At 39.1% G+C, this 17,939-nt stretch overlaps 1 pseudogene; it reads left to right on the top strand.

The window, feature by feature from the left end:
• The first annotated feature begins 7,106 nt into the window (after positions 1 to 7,106).
• On the top strand, positions 7,107 to 8,246 carry LOC102818708 (annotated as a pseudogene).
• The last annotated feature ends 9,693 nt before the right edge of the window (positions 8,247 to 17,939 follow it).

The raw sequence follows: 17,939 nt of genomic DNA, 5'->3' as shown, positions 1-17,939 counted from the left end.
TTAAGTCCTGTTTGCTTTCAAAATCAAAGCTGTATCATCTCCATATCACAGATTGTTAATGTGTCTTCCTCCAATTCTGATGTCATGTTTTTCTTCATGTAATTCAGCTTCTAAGATAGTCTGCTCAGCATACAGATTGAATAAGTGTGATGAAAGAATATAACTCTGCGCACACCTTTCTTAATTTTAAACCACTCAGTGTCCCCTTGTTCTGTTCAAACAACTTCCTTTTGGTCTGTGTATAAGGTCCTCATGTGTACACTTATGCTCCAAAATACTTACTTATTATACCCAATGTTGCCTATAGCTTGTCATGATCCACACACTTGAAAGCCTTTGTATAGTCAATAAAGCACAGGTAAATATCTTTCTGGTATTCTCTGTTTTCAGCTAAGATCCATCTGACATCAGGAATAATATCCCTGATTCCACATCCTCATCTGAATCCAGCTTGAGCCTCTGGCAGTTCCCTGTCAATGTACTGTAGAAGCCATTTTTAACTATCTTTAGCAGAATTTCACGTGCATGAGATATTAATGATATTGTCCGATGATTTCCACATTCTGTTAGGTCACCTCCTTTTAGAATGAGCACAAATATGGCTATCTTCCAATCAGTTGGCTAGGTATATGTCTTCCAAACTTCTTGGCATAGGTGAATGAATGTCTCCAGTACTGCCTCAATTTGTTGGAAGATTTCAATTCCATCAATTTCCAGAACCTTGTGCTGTGTCAGTGCTTTCAGTGCACCTTGAACTCCTTCCTTCAGTATCATTAGCTCTTGGCTCTTTTTTTTTTTTTTTTTTTTAATTGGGCAATGTCTTTTTATTTTCAGAAAAAATTTAAATGTTGATTGATGGCTTTGGAATTCTACTTTTTATATATTTTGATGAAAAGATAAAGGCTTTTTTTTTTTGCTCAGAAAGAAATTCTCAAGTAGCATATTAATTTTTAACTGGATGTTACATATCAAATGGCAATTCTAAGTGCGAATATATTTTTTTAACAATACATATTTTCCTTAAGCTTCTTCTTCTGCAAATTTTATCTTTTGTCCTTGTAATACTCTAAATAAATATACTGACTTAATCTGCAAATATTCCAGTGATGTCAATAAAAGAATAGCATATCACATAGTTAAAATTAAATCAGCTTAACATTCTCAGGAGTTGAAATTATGGTTTGCTTCAGTGTCATTGGCTCTTGGTCACATGCTACCTCTTGTAATGGTTGAATATTGACCACTTCTTTTTGGTACAGTGACTCTGTGTATTCCTTCCATCTTCTTTTGATGCTTTCTGTATCGTTCAATATTTTGCCCATGATGGTTGGTGGTGGTTATGTCCTGTGGAGTGTAGAATCCTTCAATATTGCAAGTCAAGGCTTGAATCATTTCTTCAGTTCTTTCAGCTTGAGAAATGCTGAGCATGTTGTAACTCCAGGTTTTTGCACATTTCATTATAATATTTTACTTTGTCTTCTTGAGCTGTACTTTGAAATGTTCTGCTCATCTTTTTCACTTCCTCATTTCTTCCATTTGCTTTAGCATCTCTAACACTGAAGAACAAATTTCAGAGTCTCTTCTGATATCCATTTTGGTCTTTTCCTTCTTTCTTGTCTTCTTAATGATCTTTTTTTTTTCTTTCTGTATGATGTTCTTGATGTCATCCCACAGCTCTTCTGGTCTTCAGTCTTTAGTGTCTAATACGTCAAATCTGCTCAAGGATACATCACCCTTAATCCCATCACCATCCTGATCTGATTTATGAGAAATTCCCAAGGATGTGACATACGGCACCTTTTATTTTACAAAAGCTAAAAGGAGGGAAATTTGAGCTGAGAAGCAGGGAGCTATTACCACTAACCACAGGACTCCAAACTGTAGGATCCATATTGGAATGCAAACCACAAGGTTGGCAGTTCAAACCCACCTGTAGCTCCTTGGAAACCCTATACAGGGTCCCTGTGAGTCAGAACAGACTCAGCAGCACTTAACAACAGCACTAGGCATAAGCTAGCCACCAGATTGGCAGTTCAAACCCACCAGCCACCCCTATACAGGGTCTATACAGGGTCACTATGAGTTGGAACTAACTTGAGAGCACTTAACAATAACCAAGATAGAAGAGCCAGGAATGGAATGTGCCCTTTGGACCTGGAGTCCCTGCACTGTGAAGCACCTAGATTCAGGAGAATTGATGCCAAGCTGCATGGAGATCTCTAAAGAACAGTGTGTCCACAGATGATGAAAGGAGACAAGGACAGTTCCCCAAAGCTAGCACTCTGGATTTGGACTTTGAGTCCCTTAAAATGTGAGAGAATAGATTTCTGGTTGTTAGGCAGTTAGAATAGGGGAGAGGGGTAGACTACAAAGCAATCACCGCAAATACCAGATGTGCTTCATCCAATCAGAAAGTGCAAATAAGAGGCAGATTGGTAAAAGGGACTTTTCCTCAAATGAGGCATGCACAAAGAAAACTAAGACTGATCTGATATGACTGAGGAACTACTCATAATACTACCACAATAAGTCAGCATTGCAGTTCATGAATGCAATTATAAAAGAATAAATGATGAGAGAGAATGACATCAGACCCAGGAAGAAATTACCAATTATAGGCTTTAAATTATGATAGGAAAACAAAGGGATCAGGAGACAACTATCAGGAGACCAATCTTGTGCCATCCTCACAATTGTTGAAGTCCATTGCTGTGGATGCTGTGCCAGTTCATCTCTTTGGGGTTCTTCCTCTTTTTCTCTTTTGCTCCACTTTGTGAAACATGATGTCCTTCTCCAGGAACGGGTCCCTCCTGATAATATGTCCAAAGTAAGAGAAATGAAGGGAGCACGGTGGTTCCATACAATAAGCACTGGACTGTGAACCACAAGAGCCATGGTTCAAGCCCATCAGCAGCTCCACAGGAGAAAGATGAGGCTTTCTGCTCCTTCAAAAAGATTTAAAGCCTCAGAAACCCTATGTTGGGTTGCTATGAGTTGAAACTAACTAATGGCACTTAACAATGAGAGACAAAGTCTGGCCATCCTGGCTTCTAAGGAGTATTCTGGCTGTATGTCTCCCAACACAGATATGCTTGTTCTTCTGGCAGTCTATGGTACTTTTAATATTCTTCTTTAACACTTTAACTCAAATGCATCAATTATTTTAGTCTTCCTTATTCATTGTCTAACTTTCACATGCATATGATGCTATTGAAAATACCATGGCTTGGTTCAGATGCACTTAGTCCTCAAACTTTGCTCTTCAACATTTTAAAGAAGTCTTGTGCGGCAGATTTGCCTAATGCAATACGTCATTTGATTTTTTGACTGCTGCTTCCATGAGTGTTGAGCCATTTTTTAATTCTTTTTAGCAAAAGTTTACTTGAATGTGATATTTAGCAAAAATTTATTTGTATGTGATATTGTCCAATGATTTCCCCATTCTGTTGGGTCACCTCTCTTTGGAATGGGCACAAATATGGATATCTTCCAATCAATTGGCCAGGTAACTGTCTTCCAAACTTCTCGGCATAGACAAATGAGTGCCTCCAGTTCTGCATCAGTTTGTTGACAAATTTCAATTTGTATTTCATTAATTCCCAGAGCCTTGTTCTTTGCCAATGCCTTCAGTGTGCCTTGAACTTCTTTCTTCAGTACCATAGGCTCTTGATCATAATATGTTACCTCCTAAAATGGGTTAACATCGATCATTTCTTTTTGGTACATTGACTATGTAGATTCATTCCATCTTTTTTTAATGCTTTCTATATCATTCATTGAAAGTCCTGGTGTGACGCTGTGGGTTAATGCGCCAGACTGCAAAGCCATTTGAACTGCAAGGTCAGCAGTTCAAGCTCACCAGCTTCTCCTCGGAAACCCTATACAGGGACGCTATGGGTCGGAACCAACTCTACGGCACTTAATAACAACAACAAATATCATTGATTACTTTGCCCATAGAGTTCTTCAACATTGCAACTTGAAGCTTGAATTTTTTTCTTCAGTTTTTTTCATCTTGAGAAATACTGAACGTCTTCTTCCTTTTTGGTTTTGCAACTCCAGGTCTTTGCATATCTCATTATAATACTTGACTTTGTTTTCTCAAGTTGTCCTTTGAAATTTTCTGTTCAATTCTTTTATTTCCTCATTTCTTCCATTTGCTTTAGCATCTCTACACTCAAAGCAAGTTTCAGAGTCTCTTCTGACATCCATTTGGTCTTTCCTTCTTTCTTTTCTTAAAGACCTTTTGCTTTGTTCTTGGATGATGCTCTTGATGTCATAACACAACCCTTCTGATCTACGGTCATTAGTATCATTAGTGTCAAATTAGTATCAAATCTCTTCTTGAGATATCTATAAATTCAGGTGGTGGTGGTGGTGTGCCATGGAGTCGATTCTGACTCATAATTACCCTGTATAGGGTTTCCGAGGCTGTAAATCTTTAAGGGAGCAGAAAGCCTCATCTTTCTCCCATGGAATGGCTGGTAGTTTTGAACTGCTGAACTTGAGGTTAGCAGCCCAACTCATAACCACTACGCTACCAGACCTCCTTATAAACTCAGGTAAGATATGTTTAAGATCATACTTTGGCTCCCATGGACTTGTTTTAATTTTCTTTAGCTTCAACCTACACTTGCATATAAGCAATTGATGGTTTGTTCCACAGTCTGCTCCTGGCCTTGATATGGAGCTTTTCCACTGTCTCTTTCCACAGGCATAGTCAATTTGATTTTTGTGTTTGCAATCTTTTGTCATCCATGTGCATAGTTGTCTTTAATGTTGTTTAAAAAGAGTATTTGCAATGAATAAGTCATTGGTTTTGAAAAATTCTGTCATGCAATCTCTAGCATCATTTCTACCAGCAAGGCTGTATTTTCCAACTATTGATCCTTCCTCTTTGTTCTCAACCTTTGCACTCCAATCACCAGTCAACACATCTTGATTGCATATTTAATCAATTTCAAACTGAAGAAGTTGGTTGAGTTCTTCAATATTCTCATCACTCACTTTAGTGGCTGGTGCATAAACCTGAATAATAGTGGTATTAACTGATCTTCCTTATAGGTGTATGGATATTATCCTATCACAGACAACATTGTACTTAAATATAGATCTTGAAATGTTCTTTTTGATCATGGATGCTACACCATTTCTCTTCAAATTGTTATTTCAGGCATAATAAACCATAAGATTGTCAGATTCAAGATGGTCAATATCAGTCCATTCAGCTCACTAACGGAGTCCTGGTGTGGTGCTGTGGATTAATGCGCCAGACTGCAAAGCTGTTTGAACTATAAGCTCGGTGGTTCAAGCTCACCAGTCACTCCTTCGAAACCCTGTACAGGGTCGCTATGGGTCGGAACCGACTTGACGGCACTTCACAACAACAATGCCTAGTAGGAGTAATGGTGTGGCACCATTAGGACAAGAACTTGACCTCAAGGTCAGTTTGAACCACAAAGTAGGTGGTTCAAACTCACCATCCACTCCTCAGAAACCCTATTCAGGTTATCTATGAGTCGGAACCAACTAGACAGCACTTAACAAAATGTCTAGGATACTGATATTTGTGCATTCCATTTCATTTTTCAGAACTTTCAATTTTCCTAGATTCCTACTTCTACATTCCATATTACAGTTATTAATGGATATTTACAGCTGTTTCTCCTCATTTTCAGTAAATGAAGGTCCTGAAAGCTTTGCTCCATTTCAGTAATCACCATCAACTCTATTTTCCCAATCAGTAAATGAAGGTCCTAAAAGCTTTGCTCCATTTCAGTAATCACCGTCAACTCTATTTTGAGGAGGCACCTCTTCCCCAGTTGTATTTCGAGTCCCTTCCTTTCTAAAAGGGCCATCTTCAGGCCCTATATTTGACAATATTCTGGTGATATTCATGATGATTCAATAGTCAATATTCTGGTACGATTTTACAATTTTCCACTGCTATCCATAAGGTTTCCAGTGTCTAAACATTCAGAAGTAACCCTCTCCTTCTTCCTTAGTCTGTCTTAGTCTGGAAGCTCAGCTGAAACCTGTTCACCATGGTTGACCCTGCTGGCATTTAATACTGATGGCATAGCTTCCAACATCACAACAACATGCAAGCCACAACAGTGCAACAAACTGTGTTCTGTAAATCCAAACTTCTATGATATTAATGAGGCAGGAGACAATCTATAGGATTAAGTTGTTTCTTGAATCAATCTCTTGAGATATAAAGAGATTAAAGAAGCTGAAATGGAAGGAACCTATTACCATCAAGAAAAAAAAAAGCCAGGAGTAGAGTGCATCCTTTAGACTTGGTGTCCCCTGGGAACCTCCTAGAAACAAAAGAAACTAAGAGAAAAGCTTTGCCTTAGAGCTCACACTCTAAACTTGAACTTTAGCCTCCTAAACTATGAGATAATACATTTCTGTTTTGTTAAAGCCATCTCCTATTTCTGTTATAGCAGAACTAAATAACTAGAAAGAATGTCACTAGAAAAGTAAGATGCTACTATAATTGTTGTTGTTGTTAAGTACTGTGGAGTCGGTTCCGACTCATAGTGATCCTGCACAGAGTTTCCAAGGCTGCAAATCTTTACGGGAGCAAAATGCCTCATCTTTCTCCTGCGGAACAGCTGGTAGTTTCGAATTGCCAACCTTGAGGTTAGCAACCTGATTCGTAACCACTACGCTACCAGAGCTCCTTGCTGCTATAATAGATACCTAAAATATAGAAGTGGTTTCGGATTTGAGTAGAGGTTGGAAATGTTTTTGAAGTGCCTAACAGTAGGTATGGTGCTGTGGGTTAATGTACTGAACTGCAAGGTCAGTTTGAACTGCAAAGTTGGTGGTTCCAGCTCACTCATAAACCCTATCCAGGGTTGCTATGAGTCAGAACCAACTCAATGGCACTTAACAACAACAGTAAAAGCCTAGATTTCCTTGAAGGGACTGTTGGTGAAGTTATAGACATCAAAGGCAATTCTGGAGAGGGCTCCAAAGGAAGTAAGGAGGGCTGTGACACCAGAGATGGCACTGATGGCAAGAAGCAATGGTAGACCCGTTTTCTGAGATTTTCTGCAATCTCCTATTGCCTCTACCCAGATTCCCAAGCCACCACCATGCTTTCAGTCCACGTCCCACTCAGGACCATTGATCACCACCAGCAGCTCCAGCTTTCTCTCATGAAAGGGCTTAGCCTGGCAGACAAGGAGAGCACACCTCCATCCCTTAGCAGCACCTGCATTCTGGTGAGCAAGGCTGCAAGGCAGATCTTCCAGGAGCCAGATCCAAAAGTTCCTGCCTTCACCAAAGAGCATGAATCATTGCTGAGAGAAAATCCTCGGTGCTCTGTCATCTTTCCTATTGAATACCATAATATTTGGCAGAAGTACAAGAAAGCTGAGGCTTCCTTTTGGACCACTGGGGAGGTGGCTCTTTCTAAAGACATTCAGTACTGGGAAGTCCTGAAGCCTGAGGAAAGATACCTCACATCACATTCTTTGCAGCAAGTGATGGCATAGTGAATGAAAACTTGGTGGAGCAATTTAGCCAAAAAGTTCAGATTACAGAAGTCTGCTGTTTCTATGGATTCCAAATTGCCATGGAAAGCATGCATTCTGAAATGTATAGTCTCCTTATTGGCACTTACACTAAAGATCCTAAGGAAAGGGAATTTTTCTTTAATGTCATTGAAACGATACCTTGTATGAAGAAGAAGGCAGATTGGGCCTTGCATTGGATTGGGGACAAAGAAGCTACCTATGGAGAGCATGTTGTAGCCTTTGCAACAGTGGAAGGAGTCTTCTTTTCTGATTCTTTTGTATCAATGTTCTGGCTCAAGAAGCAAGAAGCCTGGTCTGACATTTTCCAATGAACTTCTCAGCAGAGATGAGGGTTTGCACTGTGACTTTGCCTGCCTAACGTTCAAACACCTTCTACAAAAACCTTAAGAGCAGAGAGTAAAAGAAATAATTATTAATGCTGTTAGGATAGAACAGGAGTTACTTACTGAGGCCTTGCCTGTGAAGCTTATCGGAATGAATTGCACTTTAATGCAGTAGTACATTGAATTCAAGGCAGACAGACTAATGATGGAACTGGGTTTTAACAGGGTGTTCAAAGTAGAAAGTCCATTTGACTTCATGGAGAATATTTCACTGGAAGGAAAGAGTAACTTCTCTGAGAAGAGAGTAAGTGAATATCAGAGAATGGGAGTGATGCCAAGTCCTATAGAGAATTCTTTTACTTCTGAATGAACTCTGAAACTCTGCTCTTATTTTGCTGATTTTTTCAAACTGTTTTTGCCTTCTCCTCCTGTGAGAAATGTTGTTGATACTAACAAATGCTCAAGTAATTCAATCTGTACTCATTTTAGGGAGAGTAAGGTTTTCTTTGTTTGATTTTGCAAAATTGGACACCCAACCCAGTAAACACAAGCAAACACGCTGCATGGCCAGCCTGCAAACAGTTTTATTCTCCTGACTCGAAAAAGTCCCTCTTCCAGTTTCCCTTTTACAATTCTACCCCAAATGTCCTCCTTTCCCTCCCTCCAGAGTATCCTGAATGTATCCTATGGTCTTAATGACTGTATTCTTATTTAAAGTTTCTAGTCCTAGAACAGATTTCTTTCCCAACTTCCCCCAATTCATCCTGCTTACATATCCCTGGGAGTGAATCAACAACCTGTGTCTGGTCTAGCAATCTCATGCATCCTTTATTTCTGAAGATGGACCATCTTGAGAATTTCTTACAATCCCACCTATCCACACACACCCCCCCAAAAAAATCAGCAACTTTAAATGTATCAACTAGCCACACAATATGGATTGACCCCCAAATAGGAGATACCTTCATTAATGGAATCTTAGAAATTGTTCTTGTTGTTGTGAAGTGCCTTCGAGTCAGTTCCAACCCATTGCAACCCTGTATAGGGTTTCTGAGAAGCAGCTGGTAACCTTGAACCACCAACCTTGCAGTTCAAACAGCTTTGCAGTCTGACATATTAAGCCACATCACCACACCAGAAATTGTAGCTACCTCAAAATCAATCCTGCTTATTAACAATGTAGGTGGTATCACCTAGAATGAGAAGATTTAAAGATAAAGGCTACTTGGATTTTTATGAAAAATCTTGTTAGTGTTTGGTTTTTGCAAGAGGATAGTTGTAGAGGAGTTTTCTATAGTTGTACCAGCATGAATCTTGGCTTTATAGAGTGTGGAGCCCCTTGAGCTAGTTTGATCCAGCAAGATTAGTCAGTCAGTTGAAAGATGTCAAACTTACTGATTTCAAGTTTACTTATTATTAGTTTGTATATAAAACTGACACTTTACATACAAATACACATTGTAGTATCAAGGTAAAAGCCTGATTTAGCCTCACTGTGTTCGTTTCTATACCAAATATATAAAAGGTCTTCTAACTATTACTTAATGAGAGTCAATTCAAAATTCACAAAGTGACTAAAAGAAGTTGAACATGTGTGGACTAGGGATGTTATTTCTAAACTTTGTGTTCTTTAATGGATTAAAATATTTTAAAATCAATTCTATAGCCAGTCCTATGCATGTCTTGGTTTTAGCCAGTTGTGATTTTTACTTTATAACCCACCTGTAAGTCAATCTGGAACAAGATCTTCTCCATATTAAGTGATAAGGCCAGGGCTAAAATGGACTCTTAGTGTTCATTTTGATTTAGTTTGTGTGTAAGGAGGTGCTATTGAGATTTACTCCATTTTATTTACAATGTGTCTTTTGAAATTAGAAACTTTTTTTTTTTCTGAGTTCTTTTAGGTTATACCTGTAGTTCATACTTGGAAACATACCTCAGTATTATCTTGAAGTTCACAATTGATGGATATTACTCAGTGCTATCAAATCAAGATGCTACATGTAAAATAATAACATTGATCAATATTTTTGTCAATAAATCTTGTTGAGTTTTGACTATTAGACCACTTTGCATGTTGTATTATTAATTTTCTTTTAACATTCATTATATAAACTGTCAGGTTTTTTTTTATAATTCCTGAAATATGGGATCTTTTCTCTTTTAAGTTATTGTGAGCCAAGGTTATTTGTTTTTTCATTAATTCTGGAGAAGGGCTTTTCTAATGTCTGTTCTGGCATATGGTGCCACAGTCCTAGACATAACTGAGATGGAATTTATAAAACCCAAGATTTGGTAGCGCATAAAATTTCTAGAAAACCTTGAGTCACTTGTGTTTTCTCCATCTGTTAAATGATGAGGTAGGAACAGATGGTGGATGAGAGTCTTTCCCACCAGTGTTTTTCTTTTTGTTCTGCATCAGATTGACCTATTTCAACTTCTCCATGGGGCTAGATTGGTTCCTTTGTTTATAAACGTGTTTCTTGACTCAAAAATCCCACCACCTTAATGAAACCTTGTAAAATTTGCAAGACCTTATATATTACCAAACTAAATTATATTCTAAAAAGAATTATAAGAAGAAGAAAAAGCCGTGTCAGTGAAATGACAACAGCAAAAACAAGAGACAAGCCAAAGACAGCATGGAAAAGGACCCATGGAGTGAGAGAGCTGAGTGAGTGTTCAAGAGGCAGAAGAATGGGACCTTCTGGAGTTGAGGAAGTGGGGTTGCTACTCTGGTAGGCTAGGAAAATGGGACACACCAAATTGATGGAGCAGAGTTAGCATCCCAGTGGGCCTGGAGAACATGGCCAACACCCAGAGTCTAGAGAGCAGAGTCATTGCCTAGATGACCTCAGAAAAGAAAGGATTGTTTTCATGTCTTGAAAGCTAATGTAAATTGTTCTGCTGAGTTTTTAACTTGCTTGTTACCCGTTATTCCTTCTTTCCTTCTGATTTCTCTCATTTGTAATGAAAATGTCTACCTTGTGCTTCTTTCACCTTTGTACCTAGGATTTGGATTCACAGATAAACAGAATTTTGTCCCAGGATGGAACTTGAATTTAAGATTTGGAATTGATTTAAGATTTGAGGGATGATATGATAGAATGAATGCATTTTACAAACAGCAAGGGCATGAACTTTAGAGGGTCAAAAGGTGATGTGATATGATTTGAATTGTGTTTCCCAAAAATATCATTGCTGACGTCAGATAGATCTTGGCTGAAAACAGAGAATACCAGAAAGATGTTTACCTGTGCTTTATTGACTATGCAAAGGCTTTCAATTGTGTGGATCATGACAAGCTATAGAAAACATTGCAAAGTATAAGTATTCGGGAACACTTAATTATACTCATGAGTAACCTATACATAGACCAAGAGGCAGTTTTTCGAATAGAACAAGGGAACACTGAATGGTTTAAAATTAGAAAGGTGTGTGATAGAATTGTATACTTTCAACATACTTATTCAACCTGTATGCTGAGCAAATAATCCCAGAAGCTGGGTTATATGAAGAAAAACATGGCATCAGAATCATTAACAACCTGCCATATGCAAATGATACCATACACAAATGATACCTTGCTTGCTGAAGAGAACTTAAAATATTTGCTGTTAAGATCAAAGAGTACAGCCTTTGATATGGATTGCATCTCAATGTAAAGAAAACAAAATCCTCACCACTGGGCCAATAAACAACATTCTTATCAAGGGGGGTGGGGAAGGGAGTGGGATTGAAGTTGTTAAAGACTTCATTTTTCAAATTTTGCTTGGATCAGCCATGAACACTCATGAAAGCAGCCACGAAAAAATCAAAAGATTTTTTTTTGTTGCATTAGGCATATCTTCTGCACAAGACCTCTTTAAAGTGTTGAAGAGCAAAGATATCAGTTTGAGGACTAACGTGCAGATGACTCAGCCTTGGTATTTTCAACAACCTCATGTGCATGTGAAAGTTAAACAGTAAATAAGGAAGATCCAAAAATTGATGCTTTTCAGTTATGGTGTTGGAGGAGAATATTGAAAGTACCATAGACTGCCAAAAGACAGCAACTAATAACAACAATAAAATATGTGTCAACTTGGTAGAGTCGTGATTCTCAGTACTATGTAATCATCCTCATTTCGTTATCTGGTGTAATTATCTTGTGCTATAAACCCTGGTGTGGCCCTGTGGGATAATGAGCTGGGCCCAAGATCAGCAGTTCAAATTCACCAGCTGCACCAAGTGCAGATGGGACCAGCACTTAGCTACAACAACATAAACAACATAAATCCTAACCTTTGTTATGTTTATTATGTTAATGAGGCAGGAGTTGTAGCAGTTCTGTTAATGAGACAGGATACAAACTTTAATATTAGATTGTATCTTGAGTCCATCTATTTGGAGACATAAAAGATTAAATAAACTAACTGAGATGAATGGGACCTACCACCACCACCATCAAAAAAAAGATGAGTCAGGAACAGAGAACGTCCTTTGGATCCAGGTTTCCTACCCTGGACCTTCTAGAACCAGGAGATACTGAGTTAAAAGCCTTCCCCTACAGCTGACTTCCTGAATTAGGACTTCTACCCTTCTGAAAACAGTCCTGGTATGGCACTATGGAATAAAGCACTGGACCACAAGATCAGTTTTAACCACAAGGTAGGGGGCTTAAACTCACTAGCCACTCATTGGAAACCCTATATAGGGTCGCTATGAGTGGGAACCAACTCAACAGCACTTAACAGCAACAACAACTCTTCTAAAATGTGAGAGAATAAATTTCTCTTTGTTATAGTCATCTACATGTGGTATTTCTGTTATAGAAGTTGTTGTTGTTAAGTGCTATTGAGTTTGTTCCAACTCATAGCGACCCTGTATAGGGTTTCCAAGGAGCAGCTGGTGAGTTTGAACTGCCGACCGAACTTGTGGTTCAAACTGACCTTGCAGTCCAGTACTTACCCTATAATGCCACCCCCAGGACTCCATTCTAGCAGTACTTACAACATAACAAAAGATTCTTTCCAAGAAAGACTTCTGAAAACTTAGAAAAGTAAGAGTGGCCAGTCCATATTGGCTCAGACTCTTAATGGGTTCAGATTCATAACCCTGGAGTATTGGGGGCACATGTTCTTGAATGGATTTTCTGACTTTTTATGTTCTCTCTGGAGGAATGATCAAGATAGATGAAAAAATGATTTGGTCAAGATTCAGACAAAATTCAATTACACCCATATAAATATATTCAAGAATTTCATGTTAGGCTTTTGGAACAGCACAATTTCAGTTTACTTTTTTGATTCAGTCAAGCAGTAGATAATTTCAGATTGTACATGAATGAAGTTATCCTGTCCCAGAGTCAAAGAATTTGCAATCCAAGACAAATCAACAGAATCAGAAGCACCTTTTGTAGGTCTGGATGAATGAGCTCAGAGGACCTCCAGGTTCCATGCTATTCTAGGGGGTTCCCCTAACTCCTCACTGCACTCCCTGGCTCCACTGTTTCCTTGCCTCTAAACATTTCTACCCTGACACTCCCTCTCCTTTCTACTTTACTATTTGTAAAATAATGAAAGTTAAGAAACTGAAGAAATAGTTAAGCCTTTGGAAATTATCAATTCTACTTAAGTTTTTCACTCTCATCAGAAATAATATATAATAAATTATTCATGTAAATAAATGGGTTGGTCAGGGTTTCACACCATACAAGATTGAACACACTGTGGGAGTGGATTATTAATAAAAATAATAATAGCATCTGGAGTTTCAGAGCCTAGAGCAGGGCCCTCCTAAGCCAAACAAGCATGTTTAAAGGCCTCACTCTCCATATAAACATCCATGCATAAGCTTTGAAGTCTTTACTGCATCAGATCCATGGGGAAAGCATACATGTATCTGCTAGAAAAGCAATAGTTGTTGTTGTTGTTATGTGCCGTGGAGTCGGTTCCGACTCTTAGCGACCCTGTACAGGGTTTCCAAGGCTGTAAATCTTTACGGGAGCAGAAAGCCTCATCTTTCTCCCGCGGAACAGCTGGTAGTTTCGAACTGCTGACCTTGTGGCTCACAGTCCGATTCGTAACCACTACGCTACCAGAGCTCCTTAGAAAAGCAATAGAGGGGTCACAAAAATGCAGTGATGCAAGCTGAGCTTCTGACACCATCCCAACACCTACAATCCTCCAAGTAGGTTTTTTTCTCTTGGTTTTTTACACCTTTCTCTTTTCTTGTTCTTCCTCTGGCATCCAGCCTCTAACGACCTCCTCTGGGAATTTTTCCTTACCATCCTACCTTGTTGTCTTCACAGTGCTTCTGGGACAGCCACAGTGGTGTGTTTATGTCTCTCTTCCACTGGATGCCAAGTTCCTGAGGAAAGGCCTCCGTCTTTTGTCCCACACACCCGGACATGCTGGACACATGGCCATCTATCAGACAATGCCATGACCAGTGGATTCTCCCAAAGCCGCCAGGTCTTGCCTCTTGAGTCACGGGATTTTACCCAAAATGAAACATAATCAGACAGAGCCAGACATTCTTACAGATTTCTGTCTCTTCTGAGGAGAAAGTATCTTAACAAGAAGCAAAATCTAGTCACTTCCTGTTTTCATCTCATTTAGTGTTTCCATTAAGTCGGGGTGGTAAGGTCACATAAGAAGTTGCCTAGTCCAAATACTTCCTTTCTGTCCCCACCCTTCTATGATTTCTGCTGCTCTGCTCTGCTCTTTGATCCCTTCACCCTCAGGATATTGTCAGCCAACAAAGAAAATTACTGAGTGCCTGTTAGGTATGAGACAACAAATTCAAGACAGTGGAGGATAGAAAAACACATTAGAAATGCTTATCTCATCTCCCATTTTCAATTTCCTTTGTTGTTTCTTTCTCACTTCCACCTCTGTCCTAGACTAAGGCATCACCTAGGACTTTTTCAAGTACTTCTTTTCAAATCCCGCTTTGTTCTTCTATCCCCAGTAGATATAATCATGGTACCCATTTTAACTAAAATATTGGACATCTAAGCAGCACAGCCTCAGACTACCCAATATATTACATAGCTTGATTACTTTTTTTTTTTTTACAAAAAGGTTGTTTGAAGAAGTTGCTTCTCACTCAGATGTCTAAGGCACCATTTAGAGTGTTTTTCCATTCCATTCACAGACTTTTCAGTTCAAACCAACTTTTACAGTGCTTATTCTACAGCACCATACCAGAACTCCTCATTAATGGTCATTAACCATTGTTGTTGTTGTTGTTAGGTGCCATCAAGTCAGTAACGACTCATAGTGACCTTATGTACAGCAGAACAAAACACTGCCCGATCCCGGGCCAACCTCACTAACTGTTGCCACGCTTGAGTCCATCAATGCTGCCAGTTGGCCAATCCATCTCATTAGGGGTCTTCCTCTTTTACTCTGACTCTCCACCTTACCAAACATGATATCCTTCTCCAGCAACTGCTCCCTCCTGACAATATGTCCAAAGTATGAGAGAAAAAGTTTGGCCATCTTGGCCTCCAAGGAGCACTCTGGCTGCACTTCTGCCAAAATGGATCTATTTGTTCTTTTGGCAGCCCATGTCACTTTCAATATTCTCCTCCAACACCATAACTCAAAAGCATCAATTCTTCTATGGTCTTTCTTATTCACTGTCCAGCTTTCACATGCATATGAGGTTATTGAAAATACCATGGCTTGGGTCAGGCACACCTTAGTCCTCAAGCTAACATCTTTGCTCTTCAACACTTTAAAAAGTTCCTGTGCAGCAGACTTGGCCAATGCAATACGTCGTCTGATCTCTTGACTGCTGCTTCTGTGAGTGTTGATAGTTGATCCAAGAAGAATGAAGTCCTTGACAACTTCAATCTTTTCTCCATTGGTCCAGTGGTGAGGATTTTTGTTTTCTTGACATTGAGATGTAATCCATATCGAAGGCTGTGCTCTTTGATCTTCATCAGTAAATGTTTCAAGTCCTCTTCACTTTCAGCAAGCAAGATTGTAGCATCTGTAAATCGCAGGTTGTTAATGAGTCTTCCTCCAATCCTGATGCCATGTTTTTCTTCATAGAACCCAGCTTCTCGGATTATTTGCTCAGCATACAAGTTGAATAAGTATGGCAAAAGAATACAACCTTATCACACAGCTTTCTTAATTTTAAAACATTCAGTGTTCCCATGTTCTGTTTGAACAACTGCCTCTTTCCCGGTACAGATTCCTCATGAGCACAATTAAGTGTTCCAGAATACTCATGCTTTACAATGTTGTCCATAGCTTGTCATGATCCACACAATCAAAAGTTTTGAGAGTCAATAAAGCACAGGTAAACATCTTTCTTATATTCTCTGTTTTCAGCCAAGATACATCAGACATCACCAATGATATCCCTCATTCCACAGGCTCTTCTGAATCCGGCTTGAACCTCTGGAAGTTTTCTATCAATGTATGGAGCCGTTTCTCTATTACCTTTAGCAAAATTTTACTTGCATGGGATATCAAAGAGATTGTCCGATGATTTCTGCATTCTCTTGAGTCACCTCTCTTTGGAATGGGCACAAACTGTCAGCCAGATAGTTGTCTTCCAAATTTCTTGGCAGAGATGAGTGAATGCCTCCTGTGCCGCCTCACTTTCTTGAAAGATTTCAAGTTTTATTCCATCAATTCCTGGTGCCTTGTTTTTTGCCAATTCCTTCAGTGCACCTTGGACTTCCTACTTCAAGATCATTGGCTCTTGATCATATGCTATCTCTTGAAACTGTGGAACATTAACCATTTCCTTTTGGTACAGTGACTCTGTGTATTCCTCCCATCTTCTTTTTATGCTTTCTGCATCATTCAATAATTTGCCCAGAGAATCTTTCAATAATGAAAGTCGAGGCTTGAATGTTTTCTTCAGTTCCCCCAGTTTGAGAAATGCTGAGTGTGTTCTTTCTTTTTGGTTTTCTGTATCCAGATCTTTGTACATTTTGTTGTAGTATTTGGCTTTATCTTCTCGAGCTGATCTTTGAAATTTTCTGTTCAGTTCTTGTACTTCCTCATTTCTTCCATTTGCTTTAGCATCTCTATGCTGGAGAACATGTTTCAGTGTCTCTTCTGACATCCTTTTTGACCTTTTCCTTCTTTCTTGTCTTCTTAATGACTTTTTGCTTTCTACCTGTATGATGTTCTTGATGTCATCCCACAACTCTTCTGGTCTTCGGTCTTTAGTGTTTAATGTATCAAATCTGTTCTTCAGATGATCCCTAAATTCAGGTGGGATATATTCAAGGTCATATTTTGGCTCTCATGGACTTGTTTTCATTTTCTTCAGCTTCAGTTTGAATTTGCATATGAGTAATTGATGGTCTGTTCCACAGGCTGCCCCTGGCCTTGTTTTCACTGATGATATGGAGCTTTTCCATTGTCTCTTTCTACAGATGTAGTCAATTTGATTTCCATGTATTCCATCTGGTGAGGTCCTTGTATATATTTGTCTCTTATTCTGTCTAAAGAAGGTACTTGAAATGAAGAAATTGTTGATTTTTCAGAATTCTATCATGTGATCTACAGCATCATTTCTATCACCAAGGCCATATTTTTCAACTACTGATCCTTTCTCTTTGTCTCCAACCTTTGCATTCTAATCACCAGTAATAACCTGGGGACTCTTGGGCCCAGAGTCAGTGACATAGCCACAGAGGACTAGAGTGGAGAGTGAAGTGTCCAGCTGATAAGAAAAGAGGGCATATGCATAAGAACACTCACACTTGCAGATAATACCCACTTGATCTGACTTCAATGAGAAGATGATCAGAACTCAACTAGAAGAAAGAAGAAACAAAAAAGAGTAGTCTGATATAATTTGATGAACTTGACCTATACCTATGGTGCAGTAGCTCAAAAGAGGGAACAAATCTATACAGCGAGGATCATTTCCACCTCTCAACACATAGGGTAGATAGGGATGGGCAACTTGGACATTGGCTATGCAAAATGGAGGGCTACAAAGGCAAGAAGTGACTGGCTTCCAAGCTTTCAAGAGGGAGCCTAGATCCAGAGGGCACGGAAGAACATAGAATCTCCTCTGAGTAGTATCAATCTGTCTGGGC

This window comes from Chrysochloris asiatica, unplaced genomic scaffold (genome assembly GCF_000296735.1).
Source record: "Chrysochloris asiatica unplaced genomic scaffold, ChrAsi1.0 scaffold00205, whole genome shotgun sequence".
In the NCBI taxonomy this organism is placed as follows: Eukaryota; Metazoa; Chordata; class Mammalia; order Afrosoricida; family Chrysochloridae; genus Chrysochloris; species Chrysochloris asiatica.
This window is presented reverse-complemented; position numbering and strand designations above follow the sequence as displayed.